At 45.2% G+C, this 25,954-nt stretch overlaps 1 long non-coding RNA gene across 1 annotated transcript in view; it reads right to left on the bottom strand.

The window, feature by feature from the left end:
* Positions 1 to 25,954, bottom strand: part of LOC146208331 (uncharacterized) — a 131,817-nt gene that overhangs the window by 72,998 nt on the left and 32,865 nt on the right. The window contains exon 2 of the long non-coding RNA XR_014703372.1: positions 17,334 to 17,376. This is a non-coding gene — a long non-coding RNA (uncharacterized LOC146208331). The remainder of the gene's footprint in view (positions 1 to 17,333; positions 17,377 to 25,954) is intronic.

Genomic DNA, 25,954 nt, shown 5'->3' with positions numbered 1-25,954 from the left:
TTCCTTTCCCGTGAACCAATTACTGTTATTCTCGCAAACACCTGACCCGCACCATGAGGGAGGGTGAAAGGTGGGAGTGAAAGCGGGAAGAGTGAGAGCGATTGCCTGGTCTCTCTCTCTCTCTTCTTTTTCTTTCTTCTCTATTTTCTGTTCTGTCTACGGAGGTGGCTGAGCTACAGAGCCAGTAGCAGGCCCGTGCATTTTCTTTTACTTCTTCCTGCAGCCAATACAACAACAACAACTTAGCGTAGAAAAGCTTTAGCCTATATGTTAGGCTTTGGGGAAAGGAAGACGGAGTACACTTTGGGTTGACACCACGGAATCGTAGGCAGCCACGCTTATTAGGTCAAGGTAACGTGGTGCTCTAATTTAGTGTTACGCAAGGCCTGCTCTACTTAGCTGAGGGAAGTTTTAGCTTAAATTGTAAATTGGTTTCTAAGAGATAAAAGGTGCATTATCTGAGAAGGTCACTTGAAGGTCAAACTTTCGTGCACTGAATTATTGATTTTGCGCTTTCTGGTGAAGCTATAGCTTCAAATATGACGACAGGAGGCCGCCGACAGAGCACGTCCGAAAATTACAACTAGCTCAGGAAAGTGAGGAGGACCTGCGCGAACTGTATCAATGAGCGTCAAGACTGCTCAACGACAAGAGAGGTCAACGACAAAGAGTGCGTAAGACAATGCGCACAGCATAGCAGGAGATAATTTGTCGTGGCCTCTTAACGAAACCTTTTTTTTGCCCTTTAGTGCAACATCCTCAGGGGGAACGAAACATATAGTAGACGTAACACAAAGGCCGAAGACCGATCGATCGGTGGCAACGCTGGCATAACAGGACGCCCCAGCTTCAGCCTGCCATTCTTCTCAAGGCTTGCAAATCACACACGCGTGTAGCTCACTGAATTAATTTCCTTAGGCAAGCAAAATGCACGAAAGAACACGACTACATTAATTTCATTACGAACCGACTCCATGCAACGAGCTTGCCGAGTCTGCGGAAACTAATAAAAAATACGTCGAGATTTAGCGACATGCAGTGCAAGAGCGGACCTATGAGCTATAGAGGTTTGCATCACAGCTTGGGAATAGGCCGCTCTGGGAAAATAAGCAGTCGAGAGAAGGTTGGATAGATGAAGGAAGATTAAGGGAAGGAGAAAACGGGGACGAACTCTAAGAGGTGCAGGGAGCCCGGCAGCGGACACTGGGTCCTGTAATGATATTCACTCATACACCATTAGCTCGAGTACTACCCTAATGAAGAGCGCTCCCCGCTAGCCGGATTTGTGCCCTGTCCCGTATTAAACGCCTTACTCATTAGGCGATCCCTCACGCGCACCTCCTCATGTGCCTACAGCACCGTGTAGCTCGGAGTACGTCTGTCGGTATCGTCTCTTACCACCATTTTTCTCGTCTGGAAGGCCGCACAATGGCGGCATATATTTTACGGCACTTTGAGAAAGCGACAGTGCGCTTTTTTTTGCTGAAATTGGCACTACTGCGACGCTGTTCGGTCTCTGCTTTGTGCGGCTTCAACTAGGCCCTCATGATGCGGTGAAAAAAAATGAAGCATGGCTTAGCTCTGCAATGCCTGGATATACAGAGCGAAATACGGGGACTACCTCGGAATCAGAAGAAAATTTTTCCAGTCTTCTGCGCCGTTCGCCAGCAGCTAAATTCTCCTTGGATTCCATGTTGAGCGCGTCTAAGTACACCGGCGTTCTAAAATTCGTTTACAGGAAAGGAAAGGTTCAGCATCTGTCACACGCGGAAGAAAAGCGCCGCCCGGCGGCGTTGGAGCGCCCTCGTTCCCGCTTGGTCCTCAATTATTTTAGTCTTTGGTACTTTCAAATCACGCACCAATCGCAGTATATGTCATTCGCTTAATCCCGCTATCATCCTGACGGTAGGCAAGCGGAATTATGAATAGCGTTCCTCGACGCGGGGCGTGACAAACATGCACGTTTTTCCTTTTTTCACGCAAGTTTTCCCATGCAATAAAGAAGAAACAAAACGCGGGGCGTGGCACAGAGTGAACTGAAAGAAATCTTACACTAGCGACGACCTCCTTTCAGTGCGTTTTTCTAATGAATATTTGTCCACTGTAAAACGAAAAAAGCTATATCGCGATTTATGTGACATTGTTTTGCCACAACCCTTGTACAGAACCTTATATAGTGGAGGTCCGGGCAGAGATGTCTTGAAGAGAGTAAAGAAAATGCAGGTGTCGCCAGGAGCTAAGACATTTTTCTTTAAATTACACACCGGAACATTATCAGTAAAGAAGTTTTTGGAGGAAAGGGATTTCTTTTTACCGTGGGGGGCGCACTGTTTAATCTGCAAGCAGCCGGAAACAATAGACCATGTTTTTTTGCATTGTTGGGAAGGGGTTTATTTCTGGGATGTTTTGCAACGTACGATAAAGAAAGAATTTCCACTAGACTCCCACGGCATCCGGTATTTAAGCATTGATAATGAAGATGGCGTTCCGTATGATTTAATCATGCTCATGGGCCTCCACTCTATATGGCGCTCCAGAATGGCGGGCTATCACTGCGACAGGGATGCTCGACCCGCTAAAATATACTTTCGAGAAAGTGTGAATTGGTTTATTGCCATACAGAAAGTGGCTGCTGAACCTCCCGAATGGCTCTCAAGGGTAGAGCCTTTGCTGTCGTTGCGGGAGTTTTAATGTACTGAGACGAAGCCAGCCTGACATTGGCTGATGATGACCTTCCAATATGTACTTTGTTTTGTGTTATTCGTGTTGTGTTCTTGTGAAATGGTATGAACCAAAGCCAGGAAATAAAGAAAAAAAAAAGCGTGGCACAGAGTGAAAGCGCTCGGCTGGGGATCCAAGGGATGGAGGTTCGATTCCTGGATGGACACAATTTTTTTTTTTTAAGGCGTCGCACACCTCTTAAGCGTTGCTAGGCAACGGCGGCAGACTTGACGAGGGTGCTGCGCAGCTGGCCTTGGAGAGGGAGACGGCGGCCACCTGCGCTGCGCGTGACGTCGCTCGGTTTCGCACATGCACAGAATGTGGCTTTTGCAGCGAAGCTTGGCTCCGACCCTCGTAGTGAAGCTTTTTGCTTCTAAAGCGGACATGCGGATGGGGCATGCCGTAGAATCTTTTAAAGGCGGTTGCGTTTCGTTGGAGGCGAAACGGAGAGGCGTCCGTGTGCTGTGTGATGTCAGTGCACGTTAAAGATCCCCAGGGGGTCGAAATTACACCATGGCCCTCCACTACGGCTCCCATTACTCTCACCCCGCCGCGGTGGCGAAGTGGTTACGGCGCTCGACTACTGTTCCCAAGGGCGCGGGATCGAATCCCTGACCTCGGTGGCAGCTTTTCGGTGGAGGAGAAAAGCAAGGCGTCCGTGTGCTTTGCGATGTCAGCGCACGGTAAAGATCCGCAGGTGGTTGAAATTGCTCCGTAGTCTTCCACTACGGCTGTTCTTTCTCTCTTTCCGCTTTCACTCCCACCTTCCTCCCTTCGCTTACGGCGCGGTTGAGGTGTCCGCAGAAATCAAGTGAGACAGTTACCGCGCACTTCCCTTCCTATAAATCAATAAATCAGTACACAAAACAAGTGGGACCGATAGAATGCATTTCATTTGCTGCGAACCAAGACTATATTAATATTCTCTTGACCTCATATTTTAGTCACTACTAGTCATTACTAAGCATTTGTAGCTATATCTAATAAATTGTAGTTGTTACAAGTCGTAGTTAGATATATTGGTAACTTGCACTCATTAGCAATCATTTCAAGTCATTAGTAGAAAAGAACAAATTTTGTTTATGCCGACGCTGCTGCAATTGGTGCATTCCTATGTCGTCCTGTAGTAACTGTAATAAATGAAAGGAACTGATTTTTGATGTTATAAAGGAAGGAATCAATTGGGTACCCAATAAATACGGGGAGAGTGAGACCACAGGCAACACTAGATGCGGGACATCTTTTTGAACAAAATAGATGTAAAAACAATAAATAGAAGTAGGACAGACCTTGATGATACCTTAGCCGCTTGACAGCGTGAAAGAACTTAAACCACGCTTAGTTAGCAAAATAGCAAACGTAGAGTGTATACAGCAGTGGCACAATTCATCACTCCGAAATATTACTCCCTTAGTAGTGATTTTTATGACAGCTAGATATAAGTAACATTGAATATTTCAAACAAAAGCTGCTGAATCAATTCAGTGATAATTATAATAACAGCGCAAACTTTGTAGATACCATTGCCTTGAGGCTAGCATGAAATGAGGAATTGAGGCTAACATGAAATGCAAGTTCTGCAGTGACCCGACAACAGTTATGTCAATAACACCACAGAGCCAATCCTAAATTTTAGGTCATAAATGCTTCTTCTTACACAAATCCCCATCAGTGTTTAATCATCGCGTGGGTTATAGCTTTGACGTCAGCATCAAATGCCAGCAAAAAGTCGTCCACCTGGCGGCTGAGGCCGCGAATATTCAATGTATATTCGCCAATCCTTGGTCGCAGAGGTTCCAGCCCCCGTTCCTCAGGCCTGCGTGCGAGGAGCGGGGAGTAGGGGGCCTCTTCAATCGGTGGAAATTAGTTTTATTTAATCAATCAATCAATCTATCCTGAACAAAACATTTTTTCAAAAGACTAAACAATATTCCAAAGCCGCTTCTCTATTTTAAAAGCTCAGCCCAATATCATCTTGGTTTAAATGCCAAAATGCAAAGCTCCAGTAAAAGTAAGCATACGTTCGGTGTATGCAGTAGCGGAATCGGGTCAAAGTTTGTTTGGATTATGGCGAAATGGTTACGCTTTTAAACTCTGCGTAGGTAATAACGCGCTTTCATACACCGCACTTCAGAGACAGCCACCTGAAGTAGGTGCAAATAACTAGGTGTTACAAATTGCGTTTTCTTCGCAGAAGCACACATGCAGTAGGAATAAATCTGTCTTCCCTTCTCTCTTTGTATAAAAAAATTAAAGAAAATATGTACGACAGAGCCCCACATGCAGGACACAACATTAGCAGCGAAGAAAATGACACACGAAACACAAAGCGTCATTGACGTTTGGCTAACTGTTTCGATATACGTGTTCTTGCGTCAGTTCTCTTACCACTTTGGGGGGGGGGGGGGGGGGGGGCACCAAGACTGACCCACAAATCGACTCATTGCGGTCATTTGCAAATTTGAATTCTTTTTTTTTTTTTTTTCACGTGGGAAAAGTTTATCTCTCATATTGCCAAACTGGCGTTGGATGTCTATAGTGCCTGCGATGCATTAGAGGACCTCGCCGATCATGCACGACGTGAAAAGCGTGGTTGCAATTTAAATGCCTGGTTCGTTACACCACGCTTCTATACAAAGACAGGCCTAGGACACGACACAAGTATTATAACGCAAATTTAAACGTGCTACCAAGTCTCAAAGGAGCTACTGACTCATTTAATGAACCTCGATGAAGGTGCCTCATAGAATATGTAACCCATCTTCAAAAGAAAGCATGCACGGTTGATTATCACAGACCTACTTATACACAGGAGCCCGCTTTCTTCTCAGTTGCTTCAACAAATTAAAGGGAATCGCTGTCTTCGCAGCTTCTCCACAATGTTGAATCCTATTTCATCGTGGTTGATAATAGCTTAAGTGCCGAAAGCTGGCCGGATTTGCTGCCTTCTTGCACAGGGTTGATTTCTCTGCTCTAGAGTATTGTTTTACAAAGTGGCAGGTTTTTGGGGGGACAGCTGTGCGCTTTCGAGTTACATGTAAGCATATTGCATTATTCAAAACTCAGCGTTACACCCCTCCCACACTTTTCAAATGTGTCTTGATTGTTTCAGTTAGGGCGCAGTTGTTTAAAAAATAACAAAGACCTCGTTAATAACGATATTTGCTCAGATCATCATTGCTTGAACCAAAAAATATTAAATGCATTTAATTTGCAACGGGAGGTTTTGGAAGGGGTTCATACTCAAAAGCAAGAGGCCTGATAAAAAAGCGTCTTCTGTACAACGAAAGTGTCATGATTGTTTTAGGTGAGTAAAGAAAATAAAATAAATTTGTTGCCGGTGCATGTGGTGCCATCCACTCTATCGGCCTTTTCACTCAGGTAGCAGAAATTGCTGCTTCGCAAAGCTGTGGCTCGCACAGAGCGTAACTGATCTCTGCCTTTTTAGGGCTGTTGACGACACCTGGCAATAAATACATACCAAGCGGCTGCCTGCGAATGCCTCTAAGACAGTTTCGTTTACAACTTCAAATTACCAATCTAGCCCACTTGCTTCTTGCCAAATTACCTCTGTTTACCTGAAAAGTAGACGTAAGTGCTTTTGGAATTTCGGTGCATTCTCGAGAGGCAGCCAGCGTTTGAATAGCCTTGAATTGCACAGCCATCTTTTTTTAGCGTTGTTATGGAGGCAACTTGTTCCTGCGTATACCTGGTTCAAGCTGTGCAATTTTATCGATGTAGTGTGATTCCTTTGATCACTGGAAGGAAGCGTGTTCGGAGAACCGAGTAGTGACCACAGGAGAGCTTTTCATCTCGGGACGCTTTTATAAGCTCCCCTCGCTGCTACAGAAAATGGCGAAGTCCTTTTCGCTTCGAAATGTGCAATGGAAGATAAAAAATACGGCAGTAAAATTGAAGGAAAAGGCGCCTTCCAGAGGTACTAGGAGAAACTCCTCCAGACTCTTCAAATAGATTGGGGTTTCAACGCAATCATTTTCCTTCCCAGAGAAATGAGCCCACCCGTTATTTCCCGCCCACAGTTAGGTAGAAGACTCGTAATTTTTTATAGCCTTCGACAGAATTTTCACACAGAGCGGCTTACGAGAATAAACGGATAAGCGAGAACGCCTCACTTTGCATTATCACAGCTCAAGTTATCGGCGCTGATGAGTCAAAGCTGCGGATGCAAGAAGAAGAGCCATTCCTTATTTAAATAGTGCAGTTTCTCTCACTGCTGGTGTAAGTGGTAGGTCGATTCAGTTGTATGAGATCCAGTACTCGTTTTGAGTTTCTCACGTCTATTCTAATAGTGGTTTCCGGCATACAAGAAACACTCAAACACAACACATGCATCCAACGTCATAAACAGTGTACAGCAAACATAAAACATCGTATATGGCAATGCGCATCGTTTTCACGAGAAAGAAACAAATTACGCATATTCAACATGACGACATGCTGGCCCTAGCAGATCAGATTCTATCAAACACCGCAATACAACATTTCATTGCCACCTACGGCAGTAAGAGTGGCCAGCTTGGAGTAGTGTGAGAGAGGTCGACTGAAAGCGCGCAGATCGGCAGCATGGCAAGCAACGAGAAACAGCTTGAAGAACTGTGAAGAAGAAGCTACACTCCCATCCCTCCTAACACCTTTAGTACCCAAACAGCGGCCGAGAGCCATCCCTTCATTCATTCATTCATTCATTCTCATATCTATGTGTGAAGCAGGATTCTCGATTTGTGTGAGTACTGTAGTAGTAAGGCATTAGGCGCAAAATACCGATGTTAACTTTGTGAAGCCTCGGTGAAGAAAATCCAACCATGCGAAACCGCCATCATCCCCCAATTACTCAGTGCGGCACCTAGAGGTCAACCAACCACCACATTTAATAGATCTTCATACCAGAACTCTCTCTTCTTCACCTTCCAGAAGTGCCCTCTTTTATATACCTACCCAAGTCTGCTCAATATGTAACAAGCTTCATTTTGCAGTAATTCACTGTTCGACATGGTGTAGGATCATTGTCAACTACTCAGCGATTGCGATCGCGTCTTGATTTTGAACTTCGTAAAGCTCATCTCGCCTAGTGTAATATAATTTATCGGTCTTAACGCCGCCAACTAGCCGCAGACAAACAGACCCCGAACGATTCTTTGGCACCCTAGTCGACATGTTCAACAAAATGGGTTCCAACCACACGAACTAAAATTCCTGGCGTGGCGCACGCTTGAACCATTGCTACGCAGTACCCACCAGGTTTTTCTGCTCTCTTTATGCTCTACGGACGGTATTCATCGCGCTCTTACTTATGAAGTTCTTTCTTGATGCATTTCAGTTTAGACGTTTATCTGAAGCTGCCAGCATGACGAAAAGAGCCGCCAGATTTCTTAGTCATTCAGTATCGGGCCAGAGCGTCAATGAAGGAAAAAAGCATCGCCGTGAGCACAGTTATCGTATATCACCTTTCTGCACGATTCACTCTTGTTGCTATGGGTTTAATTCGACGCACCCGACTTCTCAAGTATATCTCCGCCGTAGTACTGCAGCCCTCTACATGTCATTGAGCACGTTTCTCCTATGACTTACTGCTACCTAAAAACGTTCCTCCTTCACCTCTGATCTTCCTTCATTAGCCGCTTTGACCATCCCCCTACTTCAGCCACCATAGCCGCTACAGAGTGCATGTATCGGGCCTACTACAGCTCTGTTCTCTTTTTAATCCCATTCCCCTAAGTCTTCAAGATTACCCCTTTTCTCCCCGAGGGCCATTGTAGATAACATGGACATTCTTCAAGCTAACGAAGATGGGCATTCTTCAGTAGCCATATTGTCATCGCTCGTTGTCTTCGCGACCTGGCCGGTCATGTATTGCTTTCTACTGCTTCTCCTGCCACCCTATAGCTTTGCAAAATAAACCTCTCACTACTATTTCTTTCTTACTGTAGCCATAAAAGCTAAAGAGGCTGTCAGCTATTAAAACAAAGAGACTAACAAACAAGTGAACCTTGAATGTTCCCTATGACAAGCTTTGCTAAGATAGATCAGACAATAACCATACGAAGGTGCGCTATTCACATACAGTATAAAACACCTTTTGAAAAAAGAAGCTTCGTACCTCGGAGAAAGAAAAAATGCGACGACCAAGGTGCGTCGATTCTTCTTTTATCACGATGGACGGGGGAGCACATCGTGAGGACATTGCCCTCACTGTGTCTTAGCATCGATCAAAGCAAAGTGAAGAACCCCCTGCTCCGATTCTCTGACACTGGCGCTCATTGTGCATATATGAGAGCGTCTCGTTCGCGGCTGAAGCCACGCCTTCCCGACCGAACCTTTCTCCGTCACGCTATGTGGAACGCGCCAAAAAGAAAGAAGAAGCAATGCGGTACTGAAGCGGCGACGGCCGCGAATACAGTCCGTTATGCAGTCATTACGCATTCCGCTTGCGTGCGTTCTAATTCCGGAGCTCGCAAAATGGGAAAGGAATAAAGCCTATAGAACCGCCAGTGTGGCATGCTCTCAGCGAAGGGAATACAAAAATGCCTTTGGCCGGCGCTATTTTGTTTTAGGTGCTATTGAGAAATGAATGCGGCCTGAAGGCGAGGTCTCGGCGATTGGGTCCCTGCGTTGGTTACATGGCTGTTTGTAGCTTTGAAATGTCCATTGAATAGAATTAGAGGAAAAACAATAGCAACAACAGCAAAACAGTAACTGCTACTACTATCGCCTTCTCTTCCTGAGATTGTATAATTCAAGAAAGTGTGATCGGCGACAATTCGCGATCAGCGCTGATCGGCAAAGATTCGATTCAAAATATCTCGTTGCTTCCACTTGATTAGAAAAGAGCGCATAGTAAATACATCGAGTACCCTAAACGTTTCCCACCCCTCTGCAGAAAGATGGGCTCTAGCATGGATAATAACTAAAGAACCGTGTGTACGTCTCTGCTTCTTTTGTTAAGTTGTTTAACGCTTCGATAGTTCGCATTTATGTCAAAGAAGTGACAAATGCCCTTTTGTTAAGTCATTTCAATGTTTTGTGTCTCTTTCTAATTATAAACTAACTGTTTTTTGTAAGCAGTGTTGACGACGTTACGAGAAGTAATGTTTTTCGTAGCGTTTCCTGGCATCAGGTTCGGCGCTTTCGCATCATGTGTTGCCATGTACTATATTACCTAATGCAACGCTTCTGATCAGGCCATACACCACTCCCCTATTTCATATTAATTTTGAGCAGCATTTAATGCCGACGCAAAGAAGACGGTGTTTCTCAGGTGCTTATCCGGGAATTAAAATTTATTGGCCCCGGAAATTAAAAGAATGTGAAGCAAGACAGTCGCGGCGTGAAACGTTACACGCTACATAGACAAATTTGAGGTGGATTTAGAGATTATTCAACGCTTCTGAGCGATTTCTAAGATCGCAGTAATCACACAGGCTTCAATAAATAAATCTAGGAAGTAAAGTACGGGTCAGGCGCCCCGTGAAAAACAACTACCGAAAACGGAAAGTTTATAACGTCAACGCAGCTCTCAAGCAGTGTATAAGCAACGGTGGTGTTTCCTCATGAATAGCACGAATGGCCATAGAGCAACGAATTCGGTGACAGAGGACGCGTAAAGGTCAGCGGGACAGATGACTCGTAATGTCAGCGAACGTTGGAGTCCACAAAAGCGGGATGATTGCAAATAACTACAGGGGAAATGCGCGCCGTGGAGCTAAAGTTGGCAGCGCACTGGAGTTAAACGGGGTTCTGCGACAGCTGTTCACAAATGCGCCACGCTCACTCTAGGCGGTGCGGAAGGGGGGAGGGGAGGGGGAGAGGAGGTTGCCCAGCTAGGAGGTGGAACGTGTCGGCTTGAGAGCATACTACGAGTGTTTTTCTTGAATATTTCCTCAAGTTAAGCGATTGCAAAGATGAAAGGTACTATAGCCAATGTAAAGGTCCTGCTATTGCTCTAGGCGGTGGGGAAGGGGGAGGGGAGGGGAAGTGGAGGTTGCTCAGCTAGGAGGTGGAACGTGTCGGCTTGAGAGCATACTACGAGTGTTTTTCTTGAATATTTCCTCAAGTTAAGCGATTGCAAAGATGAAAGGTACTATAGCCAATGTAAAGGTCCTGCTATTGCTCTAGGCGGTGGGGAAGGGGGGAGGGGAGGGGGAGAGGAGGTTGCTCAGCTAGGAGGTGGAACGTGTCGGCTTGAGAGCATACTACGAGTGTTTTTCTTGAATATTTCCTCAAGTTAAGCGATTGCAAAGATGAAAGATACTATAGCCAATGTAAAGGTCCTGCTATTGCTCTAGGCGGTGGGGAAGGGGGGAGGGGAGGGGGAGATGAGGTTGCTCAGCTAGGAGGTGGAACGTGTCGGCTTGAGAGCATACTACGAGTGTTTTTCTTGAATATTTCCTCAAGTTAAGCGATTGCAAAGATGAAAGGTACTATAGCCAATGTAAAGGTCCTGCTATTGCTCTAGGCGGTGGGGAAGGGGGGGAGGGGAGGGGGAGAGGAGGTTGCTCAGCTAGGAGGTGGAACGTGTCGGCTTGAGAGCATACTACGAGTGTTTTTCTTGAATATTTCCTCAAGTTATGCGATTGCAAAGATGAAAGGTACTATAGCCAATGTAAAGGTCCTGCTATTGCTGGTGGGGATGTACGAGCATTTTCATGTTGTCTACGCTGGAAAACTAAACGAATTAAAGCACTGACCGGAAAGTTATTCGGCTACCAATTTTTATGTGCCTGCCACTTAGGTATGCCGCACTGTTAATAAAAGCTCAACAATTAAGCGCACTTTCTACAGTGCTAAAGCGCAGACAAAATAATCTTTGTGGACAACGGCTAGAAATTCAACCTAAAGCATTTAACGCATCATGTCCTTTTGTGCGTTTGATTAGCATTGTGACCCTTAGAGAAAGCTGAAACGTTTTATGAATCTCCTTTGCTGATTCCAGATGGAGTTTGATTTTTACTTAACTAGTACCTTTCCTCTGTCTTGAAGGCCATGTGAAAGCCATATATACCTACGTGTCCCAGCTAACTTGAACCAAGGGTTACAAAATAATGTATTTGAGGTAGGTCAGTGAAACCAGTTGCATACAACTACCAGCCTCTTTGCGCACTACAGGCAGTCTTTTGTTTTGCAATTACTTAATTGGCTAATTATGTTAATTTTTCTGATTTAATAAATATCACCTTAGACCAAAAATGTGGATTGGAAAGTTGTAAAGCACCTTCAGAAACCCCCATTCCATTAATTGCGATAAAAAAAAAAGTCTCACTTGTATCTTTTTTCTCGGCACAAAAGAAAGCCCGCGAACTACAAATAATACCACGTGACTAGCGCATTTGAGCGCCGCGATTGTGGTGCTCTCAGTCGCGGTTTGAGCGGACGAAATCAGCTGCGGCCGGGACCCGATGGCCCCGTTGCAGCGGCAAGGCAGAAATGTTGGCGATGGTTCGAGCGAGCACAGCGATTTTGGCCAGGCCTGCGCACCGCAGCAGCCTACATCACGACAGGCGGATGACGATAAAGAACCGACAAATGACGGCGCAGCGCTAATTTTAGTCGAGTCAGATGTCATCTCGCCCCTTTACCCAAGCCTGCATGCGCAGATTCAGTGGCTGATACCTTATCGCTCATCCGTTTGTTGTGACGTTCGCTGATGAGAGAGAAGGAGGCTTGTTAGAATCTCGGAGGTGTTGGCTCGCCGCTCTCGCCGCTACTTGCACTGTCACGTGGGCCGGCTGTCTGATGCGGGCGAAGAAGCCATCGCAGGCATATCGGCCTGCCGCTTTAACGGGGCCAAGGAGACACGGCCGCAGCTAATTTCGTTCGCTCTAACCACGACTGAGAGCACCACAATCGCGGCGCACAAATGCACTAGTCACGTGGTAATATTTGTATTTCGCGGCCTTTCTTTCGAGCCCGGAAAAAAAGGTACACGTGAGACTTTCTTTATCGCAATTAATGGAATGGGTGTTTATGAAGGTGTTCTACAACTTTCCAATTCACATTTTTCGTCTAAAGTCGATATTTATTAAATTAGAAAAATTAACATAATTAGCTAATTAGTTGCAAAACAAAAAATTGCCTATAGTGCGCAAGGCGGCTGGCAGTTGTATGCAATCGGTTTCACTGACCTACCTCAAATATATTATTTTGTATCCCTTGGTTCAATTTAGCTGGGACACCCGGTATATTCATTATGTAGGAAGTATATATGTATATGGGCGTTGTGGGCCGATTACCACGGAAGGTATTGTCTGGTGCTCGTACAATAAATTAAAAAGACTCCAAAATGTAATAAAGTACTAAAAGCATTATTATCAGGTACATGGAAAGCTATTACCCCTTGTTAAACAATCCCTAAGATTGCACCAACACTTCATAAGCCCTGTCTCCCAAATGCAAGAAGCCTAGCAGTTAAGGTTAGTCGTACTTTGACTGTGAAAAAGACACCCATCCGTATTGATTGTATAATATTTTAGGTCTAGTAAATTCAAAGCTCTCAGAAAATGTGATGTGGTTTTGAAACGCTTTTGACAATTCATATTTGCTGCGTGCTTTGAAAACGATTCGGAAATTCCAAGACTTAGTGTCGCTGCTCACCTTGGCTAATTACGCAACATATGTTCCCGCCCAACATCTCAAGAATTGAAGTCGGCGTCTTTGTTATTTTTCATTGACGGCCATAGACGCAATTCGCACTGATTTTTTTTTTTTTTTGTTCGATTTTTCTTTTGCTTGTGAAACTTCTTGTCAGTGACCTCAGCGCGAAGAGCCGGGAAGTGGAGTCGATATATGTTGCCTGGGCCGCAAGCGCGTAGTGAGAAAAATGAAAGAAATATCGTTATTTTTAGGTAATAAATATTCCCAAGCTATATTTCGCGTCCTGTATTTGTGCGTGTTATACTAAGAAAGTCATATAAGCAATCTATTACGAACCACAACAGCGTCATGCGCCAAGAGGGACGCCGTTGTGGTGAGGTTTGATGATGCCATATTTTTTTCGACGATATTCGTTTCCTTTCGACTGCTCTAACAAAATAAGAAAAGGTTGACGCTTGTGCCCAATATGCATGCTAAATTCCCAATGGGCTCTCTCACATTGTGCTAGCCCATGTTTAGAAGCCCAATTGTTTCGTGCTCAATAATCTTCACCATTAATTGATAAACGCTCTGTGGTACGTACCATTCATAATCAACAACTATACTTTCCTTCAGACTGTTCAACCATAAATTAAAATTCTCTGCCCCACAATGCTAATCTTATACTGTGCTCAGGGTTTGAAACTTACAGTTTGTGGTTATTGAATGTGCATTTACTTCCGACACTCGCACATGTAGTTGAAGGGCGAATAATAGGCTCTCTCATCGGAAATTCTGGCGCCCACGCAGACGTTCTTTCACAACAATGCGTTATGACATCGAACACAGAACGACAAGCCTAATTCTCGAACAAAAAACATACGCATCGGGCAAGGCTTTTTATTAATTAATGCACGAATTCTAGTTGGAAGCTATATGGCAGAATGCGTAGAACCATGCTTTCTTGTAATTGGAAATACCGAGCAAGGCTAGATCGAAAGGAAAAAGCGTAAAAAAGTTCACAGACTAAACAGATATAGACCAATGCTGGTACTGGAACATGCGCCCATACTGCCCTCTTGCTGAGCCATCCTAAAGCCATCCTCTGCATCCTGAGAGCACATCGCCTCTGCTCGCCGTTCACATTCTCCGTGTCTGCATTCGATTTTTTAATGCGACGTTGTCTCTCGACAACTCAAGAGGAGTATTAGGTCCCCCAGTTCCAGAGGTCAGAACTGCACTGTCGTGAAAATTTTTAGAGGCCTCGTTTATCTGCAGCTAATTTAATTGATGTTTTTGTTGAGCGCGTTTCTGCGATAGCACTTGTCGACACCGGTGCTGCGGTCTCTGTGATAGATGCAGCTCTTTGTTGTTCTTTGAGGAAAATGAAAACCCCGTTCTGACCTGTGGTTACTAATTGCAAGCTCGCGCCTCAATTCAGCCGTCAGAAGTGTGCACTTTTCAAGTACTTTTTCAAGACATTTTTTATACAATCTAGTTCTTTATTTTGCACTCATGCTCAGATGCGATCATCTCGGGCTGGGACTTGCTATCGCTCCACCACGACGCGGTCGTCGACTGTGATAGGGCTCAAATAGTGCAAACATTCGCCGGCTCCACACTTTCTTCCTTTTTCTTTTGCTTTTTTTTTCATTGCATTTTTAGCCCTAAGCTGTCTTGCTTTTCGCCCTTTCTATCTATTCAGTGATGTGTGTACTTTCAAAGAGAAAGAGCGAGAATTTCTTCTCTCCCTCTCTTAACAGTGGCCCAAATGGGCGAAACGCATTCTCAATTTTACCACCAAGAAGGACGGTCCACTGTCCTAAGATAATCGGGAAAGTCGTGCGACATACTTTTTGAATTTCCCTGGCCCATTAGTCAAAGTTTGTCTACGATACATATAAACACATCACCTGGTCAGGTGCGAAGCGAAAGTGTTGAAAGTGCCGCTGTCAACATTATCAGTATTGCATTCATCTCTCATGGCTGTGCTGCTATGTTCAATCTACAGTTTCGTATTCTTACTCTTCGCAACCTGTTAAAATTCCATGATGTCCTCATTTCCTTATAGGCTTTGGCGTGTCCGGCTTGGACTACATCATGTCGGCATTATCCTGCTAACAAAGAAAGGAGGAGTCGGAGAGCCGTGTGTTAACCGTACCTTAAAAATGTAAAGGATTTTATTTTTTAATTATTTATTTGGCATGCTGCTTGCGTGGTTGATACATAAACGTGAGAAACACCTTCAATTACCAAGTCGAAAGCAGAGTATTTCCAAGCTTAATAAAATAATTTCAGCATAATTATTTGGGAGCCGCAAACGTAATAACGTAAGGGCTAGTACTTAGTCTACGCTTACTCAAGTGGCTCGGATTTACCACTGTTTGTTACTGTCTTATATAGCTGCGGAAAAATCGTGCTCAGATTGCGATAATGAGTGTTCTGTGGTCGGTAAATTGAGCATGTGCAAGAACTTTAGACCCGAAAAGAAAAGAGCACGGCTCTGCGCGCTGCTACCTTGTAAGTTCTAGCAGCTTAGAAGCAGCTGTTTCCACAAAACGCAACAGTGCAGGTTTATGGCACCACTCTAGAATTATAAAGGGGACACTAAGCCAGCACTTACGTGCTGAAACGTGCTGAAAAATTGGGCTACAGCTTGAGCAGGCTATGTAAGGAGTGTGTTATTCTCGCTCTTTGAAACAGATGGTCGGGGCAAACCTGCGTAGCGTGCCCACACAGCGCAAGGAAGATGACATGGCAGGGGAAATTATTACTCCCGAGTGTAGAGAACCGCCGAGCAGTTTATGTTGGGCAATATCATAGGGGCGATTTATGATCTGCCAGGACAAGGGCAGCCAGAGGTCTTTCTCCTTGGCAGGGTTTTCACCTCGCACAACATTTAGTGCCTCGGCAAAGTCTGAGTGGTTAGCTCGATACACATGTTGCTGATGCTTTAGTCGAAATAATAAAGAAAGCGATGACTCCATTAAAACGTTTCAGGGAGCACTTGTCACCTCAATGCGCAGTAAGGCAAAAGCATCTTGGCCGCCCTGCTGTAACCTTTCGAACGCACCTGATTTCTCGAGAGAGAAAGAGAGAGAATAGAGTCTCATTCACGAGAGATAGCGAAATGCAGAGAGACTCTCTTTCTCTCTCTGTCTGGAAAGAGAGACAGAGGAAGGGGGAGGAAGGAAAGGAAAGGAAACGAGGAGGGGAGCGAGGGAGAGGTGAAGATAGCAGAGACGTTTTCTTTCGCATCACTGACTATATTTATATATCACTAATTCTAACTGTCGATCACTATATGCTAGAACGCCACCGATATCTCGCGGAATCTCGCGGACACATCTCGCGCACAGATCTTTAGCACAGTTTCTGCGCACACTTTCTGTGGCCTCCACTCATGAACTGTTAAAGGCTTTCGGGTTCAAAAATACTGGGGAAAATGGGTTGCTTCGCTGAAGAAAAGATGAGAGATTACGTCCTCTTTAGACAAAATGTCGTGTTTAGAATCATTGCATGCGTACACTAAGTTCGTATTCTGGCGCTTTTTTAGGCACAATATGGACAGCGTTCGGAAAGAAAGAAAAAGTAAACGTCCTAGTGACCGATATATTTTAATTATTACGGCTAAATCCTTTCAAGAATCACGGTGAAAATCTTACGTCGGTGAAATTTGCCCGTAAGATGCATCAGCGAGATTCCGTGAGTGATTAATACCGAGCCTTTCCTTTCCCGAAAATCAGAAAATCAATTCTAGAATGCCGCTGAGCTTTGATCGTTCAATAGAACACTGGTAATGTTCGGCAATGGGCGCGCGATGTACCGTGTTCAGCAGCAACGCTCAGGCTTTCAATTTTTTCCACTGCAGATTCTGTAGGGCTCGCGGATTGTTGTTGTTGTTTTTTTTTTTTTTTTTTGTGATGGCAGTCGCTTGTAGACATTACAATGAAAGCCCAGACTGCTCTCTTAGCGCTTTAGAGCAAAACAATGCCTGGGAAATTGACCTCTAAAGATGTACGTACCTTAAGTTGTTGCTCAGTTTTTCAACGCCTGCTTCCTCTCCCCCTGCAAAAAAAAAAAAGGAAAACACAGCAGCATCAACAGAGTAGAAAAACTATTATGATATCATTAAGCATGATGAGGCACGGTCAGCCAAATATAGACTGATGTTTATATGGGTAGAAAAATCGCTGCATTAGTGCGTCTGTTTTGCTTGAAGAAGTGTTTTCTTACGGTCCAAAGACTTCTATACTCGGACACAGCCAATCAAACTTAGAATGGCTGGTCACGACTATACTCACCCCCATTCATAAATGATAAACAAGAAACATTCCGAGGGCATGCCCGCTTACTCTTACCGCTGTACGGCTCACAGGGCCGGAATGATAAAACACGGTTGAGTTCGCGTTTGACCTAGACCCTCGTTGCACACACCGGCGACAGCAAAAGGCAAACGGCGCAGTAAACATCATGTCGCGTGCGATAACTATACAAATTAGAGGAACGGATGATCAGTAAAGCGAAAACAAATCCTCGTGCGACCTACAAAATGTAACGGTGGGCGTATAGCACAGTATCTCGAGGTTGAATAAGGACGAATTATGGAAGAAGACAGCTATATAGGGAAAAAAGGTATTGGATCTGTGTGACAGGCGCAATTGCTTTTACGCCGGTGCCTCGGTTGAGTGCGGAAGTCAAGTCGAACTGCCGGGCCTCCAACGTCATAGCGGAGGTAATGTGCACCATGGTTGCTGTATTTCTATGCCGTTGTTTTTGTTTGTTCGTTTCACAGAGATTTTGCTGCTGGTCTGGGAATGATTGTTTTCTACGCCTTGTTTTGGAGTGCCTTGCATCATGAGTTGCCATACATTGTAATGAAGTAAGGAACACGGCGCCTCCACGGCCACCACAAAAAGAAAGTTTCACCACTTTATCGACGTACAAGCTCACCGCAGCATCTTTTTTTGTGCCGCCTGCGCACTTATGCTAAAAAAAAAAAAAAGAAATATTGTAGCGGTTAGGCATCCCCCAAGAAAGGTAGCACTACACACAGGAAAATTATTTTGCGCTTTCGCGAACCTATACCAGAGTGTGGCACTGCTAGTGTAAAACGACAATATTGTTTTTATGCTTGTATGTTTTGTTAGTTCCTGCATATCTCTTGCTAGATGTTCTAATCTTTGCCAACCAGACCCTCCATTACTGCAGTGCGCCTAGTTTTCAATCTAAATAATTACACTGGCAGCTTAACAAAAAAGTATCGTCAGACTGCCAATATGTGTTGTCAATGACACTAATATCAGCAATTTTATTCACTTGATAAGGGAGTTGGTAGTTAAACCTGCTTGTGACTAGCAATTGAGCTAGGCGGAGGGTGTTTTCCTCCCTCACCCCTATCCGATGCCAGGTTACTCTGTTTTTTGGGCCTGTGCCCACACTTTCGACGTTTTATACGGAACTTCGCATCCATTGTCGCCCTGCTAACTGAGCTCCTAGGCAATAACTCAGACATTTTGCTGTGGTCACCAGCATGCGACTAAGCCTACAAAAACTTGCGCCACTTCCTCACAGCTCCGCCCATCCTGCGCCATTTTGGCCCTCAGGCGCCAACCCAAGTGCACGCAGACGCGAGTGGTGTCGGACTCGGAGCTGTGCTTGGTCAGCGCCTCTCTGGCTTCGGTGAATACGTGGCCGCTTACGCCGGCCGTACTCTCACGAAATCCTAAGCCAACTACTCTGTAACGGAAAAGGAGTGCTTGGCCATTGTCCGGGCACTCACAAAGTTTCGCCCTTACCTTTACAGCCGTTCTTTTGATGTAGTCACGGACCATCATGCCCTATGCTGGCTTTCATCGCTCAAAGACCGATCCAGCCGCTTGCCACGGTGGGCTCTTCATCTGCAAGAATACGATATCCATGTTGTTTACCGATCTGGTCGCAAACATAAAGAGGCCGACGCTTTGTCTCGCTCGCCGCTTTCAGCCGACCTTGCCAGCCTCTCCGCCTTAAACTCCTAGGCATCTTCGATCGACGTAAGTGACATGCCTGCCGAACAATGGAAGGATCCATGGATCGCATCTCTTATTGACTATCTTCGCAACCAATCAGCGCTTACCCCTTCACGCGCCTTCGTCAAGCTTCCCACTATGATATTCGGGATAACCTCCTCTACCGGCGCAACTACAGCTCAAGTGGACGGAAATGGCTCCTCGTGATTCCGCGCCATTTACGAACTCAAACATGCACAGCTTTTCACGCCGATCCGCAGTGCGGTCACGCCGGAGTTTTCAAGACGTACACTCGAATCCGTCTTCGCTACTATTGGCGCGGTATGTACAACTCGGTTCTCAGGTACGTTCGATCGTGCCTGACTTGCGAACGCCGCAAACCTGCCTCCCACCTTCGGCTGGCGAGTTACAGCCTTTAGACCCTTCGCCCGCTTAGGCCCTTCGGCCGCATTGGAATTGACCTCTATGGCCCTCTTCCGTACACACCTGATGAAAATCGCTGGGTCATTGTCGCCGTCAATCACCTGACCCGATATGCCGAAACCGCCGCAATCCCAGCTGCAACAGCCCGAAATGTGGCCGTTTTCTTATTGAAGAACTTCATTCTCCGCCAAGGTGCTCCTCGTGAACTGCTCAGCGACAGAGGTCGTGCTTTCTTATTTGATGTCGTTCAAGCCCTTCTCGCTCAGTGCAAAATCATTCACCGGACTTGCACGCCTACCATCCGCAAACAAACGGCTTTACTGAACGATTTAATCGCACCCTCGGTGACATGCTCGCGAAGTACGTCGTATCCAACCATACGAACTGGGACAATGCCTTCCTTATATCAACTAAGCGTACATCACTGCTATGCAATCTAGCACGGGTTTCTCTCCATTCTTTTTGCTTTACGGTCGGCATCCATCTGCTCCCCTTGATACTTTCCTCCCCTACAAACCTGACGCATCAGAATGTACTACAGTGACCGATGTTGCACAGTATGCCGAAGAATGCCGCCAGATTGCCCGCACGTTCACGACCGACTCTCAGTGGCACCAAAAATATCGCCACGACACCAATCAGAAGAATGCACCACACTTCGAGCCCGGCTCACTCGTGTGGCTATGGGTTCCATCCGGCAGACCCGGCCTCTCAACAAAACTGATCTCCAAGTATCATGGGTCTCCGAGCGCACTTCACCAGCGAACTATATTGTTGAGCCGCTTACGCCATCATCCAATTTGCGACGCCGTAGCCACGAGACTGTACAAGTGCAGTGCCTTAAGCCGTCCTATGATCCTATTGTATCTTCGTCAGCTTAAGTCGCCAGGATGGCTCCTTTTTCTCAGGGGGGCATTGTGAAGAAGAAGATGAGCCCTTTTTGCTAGACGCTGACGAAGAGGAAGCAGTCTGTGAAATTTTGATCGCGCAGATCATCGTGCTGGTTTGATCATCGTGCGCTTCCTCGCCGACCTCGACGCTGTCCTCAACGTGTAGACTAAACCTTCTCTTACAATATCAACACAACAGTATCATTAGCGAAAGGCTGTTCGATTTATTGACCACGGCTAAATTGATTTTCATAATAGTGGTGTTAAATTTGACTAAAATATATCTGTTCAAAATTACCAAAAACTTGAAAAATAAATGCATATTCATTCGTACCCTCGTCTTTATCTCCAATCCCATTTTTATAAAGCGGAAAAAGATGTTTTGTAAACAAATACACAACTGTATAAACGCTCTAAATTTCCTTAAAAACCTACGCGATCGCTCGCTTACTTAGTTCAGGTGGATAGGTTATGGCCTTAAAACAAGCCTAAGATGCCTTCTCTTGTAATACTTGAGCGTTAATTACAATAACAGTTAATAATTTTGTAGCATTACAGACTGAAAGAATGTAATACCCGGCAGCAATTGCACAACCGGTCTAAACAGAAGTATTTCCACCAACATCAAGGTTACCACGTGTGCTCCTTCACCTGCCACTACTGCCTCTTATACTATAACAGTAGTCCCATTTCTTATTGTGTCTATTTGTCTTAACATGTCTCGAAACTAAAATACCTTTTTTGCGTGCATGGTTGTGATTTAGGCAATTCTTATTACAATTTGTTACAGTAGGGAAGAACATTTCTTTTCATGTCGACCAGAAGCTGGGACAGATAATTTCACGCCAGACAAAAAATCCCCCGGCTTGTTTTTTCTGTTCAGGTTTATAATTTTTCGTAGTGGTGATGCTGGTTTGTTTTAGTGAGATAAAAATTCAAATTTTTCGCAGAGTTGTATATACCAGACAGGCAAAACTACGGAAACGTGCTCAAAGGAAGGTGAACCATGCTTGACGATGTTGTCGTAGGCATAAAAATGTACAACGTAACCGACAAACTCCTTAGCTCTTCGTAAACACCACCTCAAGTTTTCCTTGCACTAGAGTTCACTTGCACTAGAGTTCGGATGCTAGGCTGTAGGTCAAGCGAGTGCCATCTCCCAAAATGGCTGCAGTTCATCGATACTAGAAAGAGACCTCCAATTTTATCACCGGCTTTAAGAAACCCAGGCAGGTGTTGTCTGCAGAAAATAAAAAAACAAACATGCGAGGCAATGGTAGCGCCTACTCCATAAATTACTTCTAATGCAGCAGGCATCTTGATAATAACCGCCCCGTGGTGCAGTGGTCACTACTGCACTCTGAGAAGTAGGCCACTACAACCCATTGCAATGCTCAATCAATTACTGTCTTACGAAAATTGAAATAATTTACTCAAGAAATGAAGTCGGCAGTTACTCGCACGAAATACTGTTCATGGTTTCATTAGATATTCAAATACCGTCCTGCTCGAAGGTATTCACATCCAGCAGGTTTCTCAGGCTCCTTTATTTTAATCGTCCCTGAGAAGCGTGCTCTGCCTTTGTAAGTCTAACTATGCGGCAGAGCCAAACCTAACGACAAACGGGAGACATCTCGAGAGCTGGCTGAGAAAAGTCTCGTGTGCCTGCATGGGAAACCCCAATTAAAAGCGGCTTCGCATTGCGCTGCACCGCTGAAAGCACCACGCTAATGGCTCCTCCGTCCCGTTAATGGCTCCCTGTCGTGTCGTTGTCACAGTGCGGTTTGCTGCGACGCAGTACTTCGATGGGATTTCTGGTGAGAACATGGCAGCCTGCCTGGGATCCAGCCACACCATTTAAAGCATAACGAAGATTTTCGCGTTACAGCTACAAGACAGCCTTCCTCGTACGGCCGAGAAACACAGGGCTCTATTGTCCTAAAGTGTTTTGTTTGGCGTTGTGGAGCAATGTATTTAGTAGTCAACACAACTGTGCAGATCAACGATCATGTCGAAACGGCTTTGTTTTAAAAAGATTTCAGAGAACAAAAATATGACGTTACAATATTGTAAAGGCGCGACAGTATTTAAATGCATTCGTAGGGTAATAAAGATGAAGAAACCATCATGTAATCTGCAATTTGTCTAAAATAGACACGCATTACCTTGCTAGGTAAAAAACCTACACAGCTTCATTTACACCCCTTTTCTTCGTCTCTTCTTCGTCTCTGTTAGCGCTGTTTTTAGCCTCGGATCTTACACAGCCTGCAAAATTAGTTATATATATACAGCCAATTTTACAAGCTGTGTAAGATCCGATGCTAACAACAGCGCTAACAGAGGCGGAGAGACGAAGAAGAGACGGGAAGAGAGAGAGAGAGAAAACTTTTAATGAGCATAATAATCAGTAAGAATTCACAGGAGCTGGGTGGTCGGTGCCCCTAGTCCAGGGCTCCGCTGGCAGCAGCTGACTTGCGGACTAGCTGGATAATCCAGGCTTGCTGGTCCAGGTTGTCGCTGGTCAGGGCCGCCTCCCACTGCTCGTGTGTCGGGCATGACACTAGTAACGTTGGGTCAGGTTAGTCCTAACATTCCCAAGAGATGTGATAGAGTGTGGGGCTTGCACCGCACCAAGGACAGTAACTCGTGTATTTTGTTGGGCTTATCTTATTTAAAATGTGAAGATTAGGGAATGTGTTTGTTTGTATTTTTCTCCAGTCTATAGCGTCCGAGGAAGGAAGTTGTTTGTGTGGTGGTGAGAAAATTCTTTTTTCTAACCGTAGGTGTTCCAGCCTGTCGCCGTAGGGTCCTAGGAGAGGGGTGGGGTAGGGATGGGGATCCGCCCGGTTGGTGAGAGCTCGGGCTAGATCATTCGCTACCTCATTTCCTTCTAGGCCTTCGTGTCCAGGCGTCCATGTAATTGTGTGCGATACGTAATATTTCACACGCTCTTTGTGAGGTTTTCCGGCCAGGTAGTCCCTGCAGGCTGGTTGGGAGTCCGTCACTACGTGTGATGACTTCTTTTGGTGGTCTTGTGTTTTTATGGTGACGGCTATGGCCAGAGACGGGAAGCGTTGAGAACGCATAACGTTAAGAATAACAAAATGCTAATGATATATATACCGGGTGTCCCAGCTAACTTGAACCAAGGGGTAAAAAATAATATATTTGAGGTAGGTCAGTGAAACCAATTGCATACAACTGCTAGTCTCCTTGCGCACAACAGGCAAATTTGTGATTTGCAAATACTTAATTAGCTAATTATGTTAATTTTTCTAATTTATTAAATATCGACTTTAGACCGAAAATGAGAATTGGAAAGTTGTAGAGCACCTTCAGAAACCCCCATTCCATTAATTGCGATAAAGAAAGTCTCACGTGTATCTTTTTTTCCGCGCTCAAAAGAAAGCCCGCGAAATCAAATAATACCACGTGACTAGAGCATTTGAGCGTCACGATTGTGGTGCTCTCAGTCGTGGTTTGAGCGAACGAAATTATCTGCGGCCGTGTCTCCTTGGCCCCGTTAAAGCGGCAGGCCGATATGCCTGCGATGGCTTCTTCGAACGCGTCAGACAGCCGGCTACGTGACGGTGCAAGTAGCAGCGAGAGCGGCGAGCCGACACCACCGACATTCTAACAAGGCCTCCTTCTTTCCCATCAGCGGACGTCACGACAAACGGATGGGCGATAAGGTATCAGCCACTGAATCTGCGCATACAGGCTTGGGTAAAGGGGCGAGATGACATCATGTGACTCGACTAAAATTAGCGCTGTACCTTCATTTACCGGTTCTTTATCGTCATCCGCCTGTTTTTATGTAGGCTGATGCGGTGCGCAGACCTGGCGCTGCAACGGGACCATCGGGTCACGGCCGCAGCTGATTTCGTTCGCTCAAACCACGACTGAGAGCACCGTAATCGCGGCGCTCAAATGCGCTAGTCACGTGGTATTATTTGTATTTCGCGGGCTTTCTTTTGAGCCCGGAAAAAAGGATACACGTGAGACTTTTTTATCGCAATAATTGGAATGGGAATTTTTGAAGGTGCTCTGCAACTTTCCAATTCACATTTTTGGTCTAAGGTGAACATTTATTAAATTAGAAAAATTAATATAATTAGCCAATTAAGTAATTGCAAAACAAAAATTTGTTTAGTGCGCAAACAGGCTGGTAGTTGTGTGTGTGTGTGTGTGTGTGTGTGTGTGTGTGTGTGTGTGTGTGTGTGTGTGTGTGTGTGTGTGTGTGTGTGTGTGTGTGTGTGTGTGTGTGTGTGTGTGTGTGTGTGTGTGTGTGTGTGTGTGTGTGTGTGTGTGTGTGTGTGTGTGTGTGTGTGTGTGTGTGTGTGTGTGTGTGTGTGTGTGTGTGTGTGTGTGTGTGTGTGTGTGTGTGTGTGTGTGTGTGTGTGTGTGTGTGTGTGTGTGTGTGTGTGTGTGTGTGTGTGTGTGTGTGTGTGTGTGTGTGTGTGTGTGTGTGTGTGTGTGTGTGTGTGTGTGTGTGTGTGTGTGTGTGTGTGTGTGTGTGTGTGTGTGTGTGTGTGTGTGTGTGTGTGTGTGTGTGTGTGTGTGTGTGTGTGTGTGTGTGTGTGTGTGTGTGTGTGTGTGTGTGTGTGTCACTGGCATTTTGTTATTCTTAACTTTATGCGTTCTCAACCGCTTCCCTTCTCTTTTATTATCACTGTGTTGTCAATGCAAAGGTCTTTATGTGCACAGGCGAGGTCTTAGGGCGATAGTGAGCCTTTCTCGTAGGGCTTTATAATTTTATACCAGTCATAAGACAGGACTTCCTTGTTTACGGTACTGTTAGAAATGTGGCTTGTTGCGATTAAAATGCAGATTGAATCACCGAAGAGTACAGAAAGAAGGACGGACAGATAGATGCGGGGGAGGTATTCTAGGCCAAAGTAATGTTACCTCAGTTGCCTTTTAAAGAACACTGGGGAACATTAAATTTGTCCAGATTGCTTTACTACAGCATCCCATATCTATTATGTTTCTCTTCAGATCATTACAACCCTTGTACCGGCTACAATGGCTAACAGATTGAAAAATATTCCAGCGGCCGCCATTTTAAAGTCACAGCATTCATGTCACTTTTTCCTCATTAATACATCTCGCAGAAATATGTCATGCTGAGCGGTAATTGTAGCCATCTGAGAAATGTGAAAATACTGACCGCCATACTTTATTCAATTTTTGTTGTATGCCAACTCGTACAAGCCCATTTCGCTGCAATATTATAGGTAACAATGTGAGCTACTACAGTGCAGCCACATCTTTTGGAGGCCGGGTTACGAAAAGCACACGAAAAGATCAAATCGCAGTGGA

This window comes from Amblyomma maculatum, chromosome 1, assembly GCF_055883805.1.
Source record: "Amblyomma maculatum isolate TAMU_Amacu chromosome 1, ASM5588380v1, whole genome shotgun sequence".
NCBI classification, from domain to species: domain Eukaryota; kingdom Metazoa; phylum Arthropoda; class Arachnida; order Ixodida; family Ixodidae; genus Amblyomma; species Amblyomma maculatum.
This window is presented reverse-complemented; position numbering and strand designations above follow the sequence as displayed.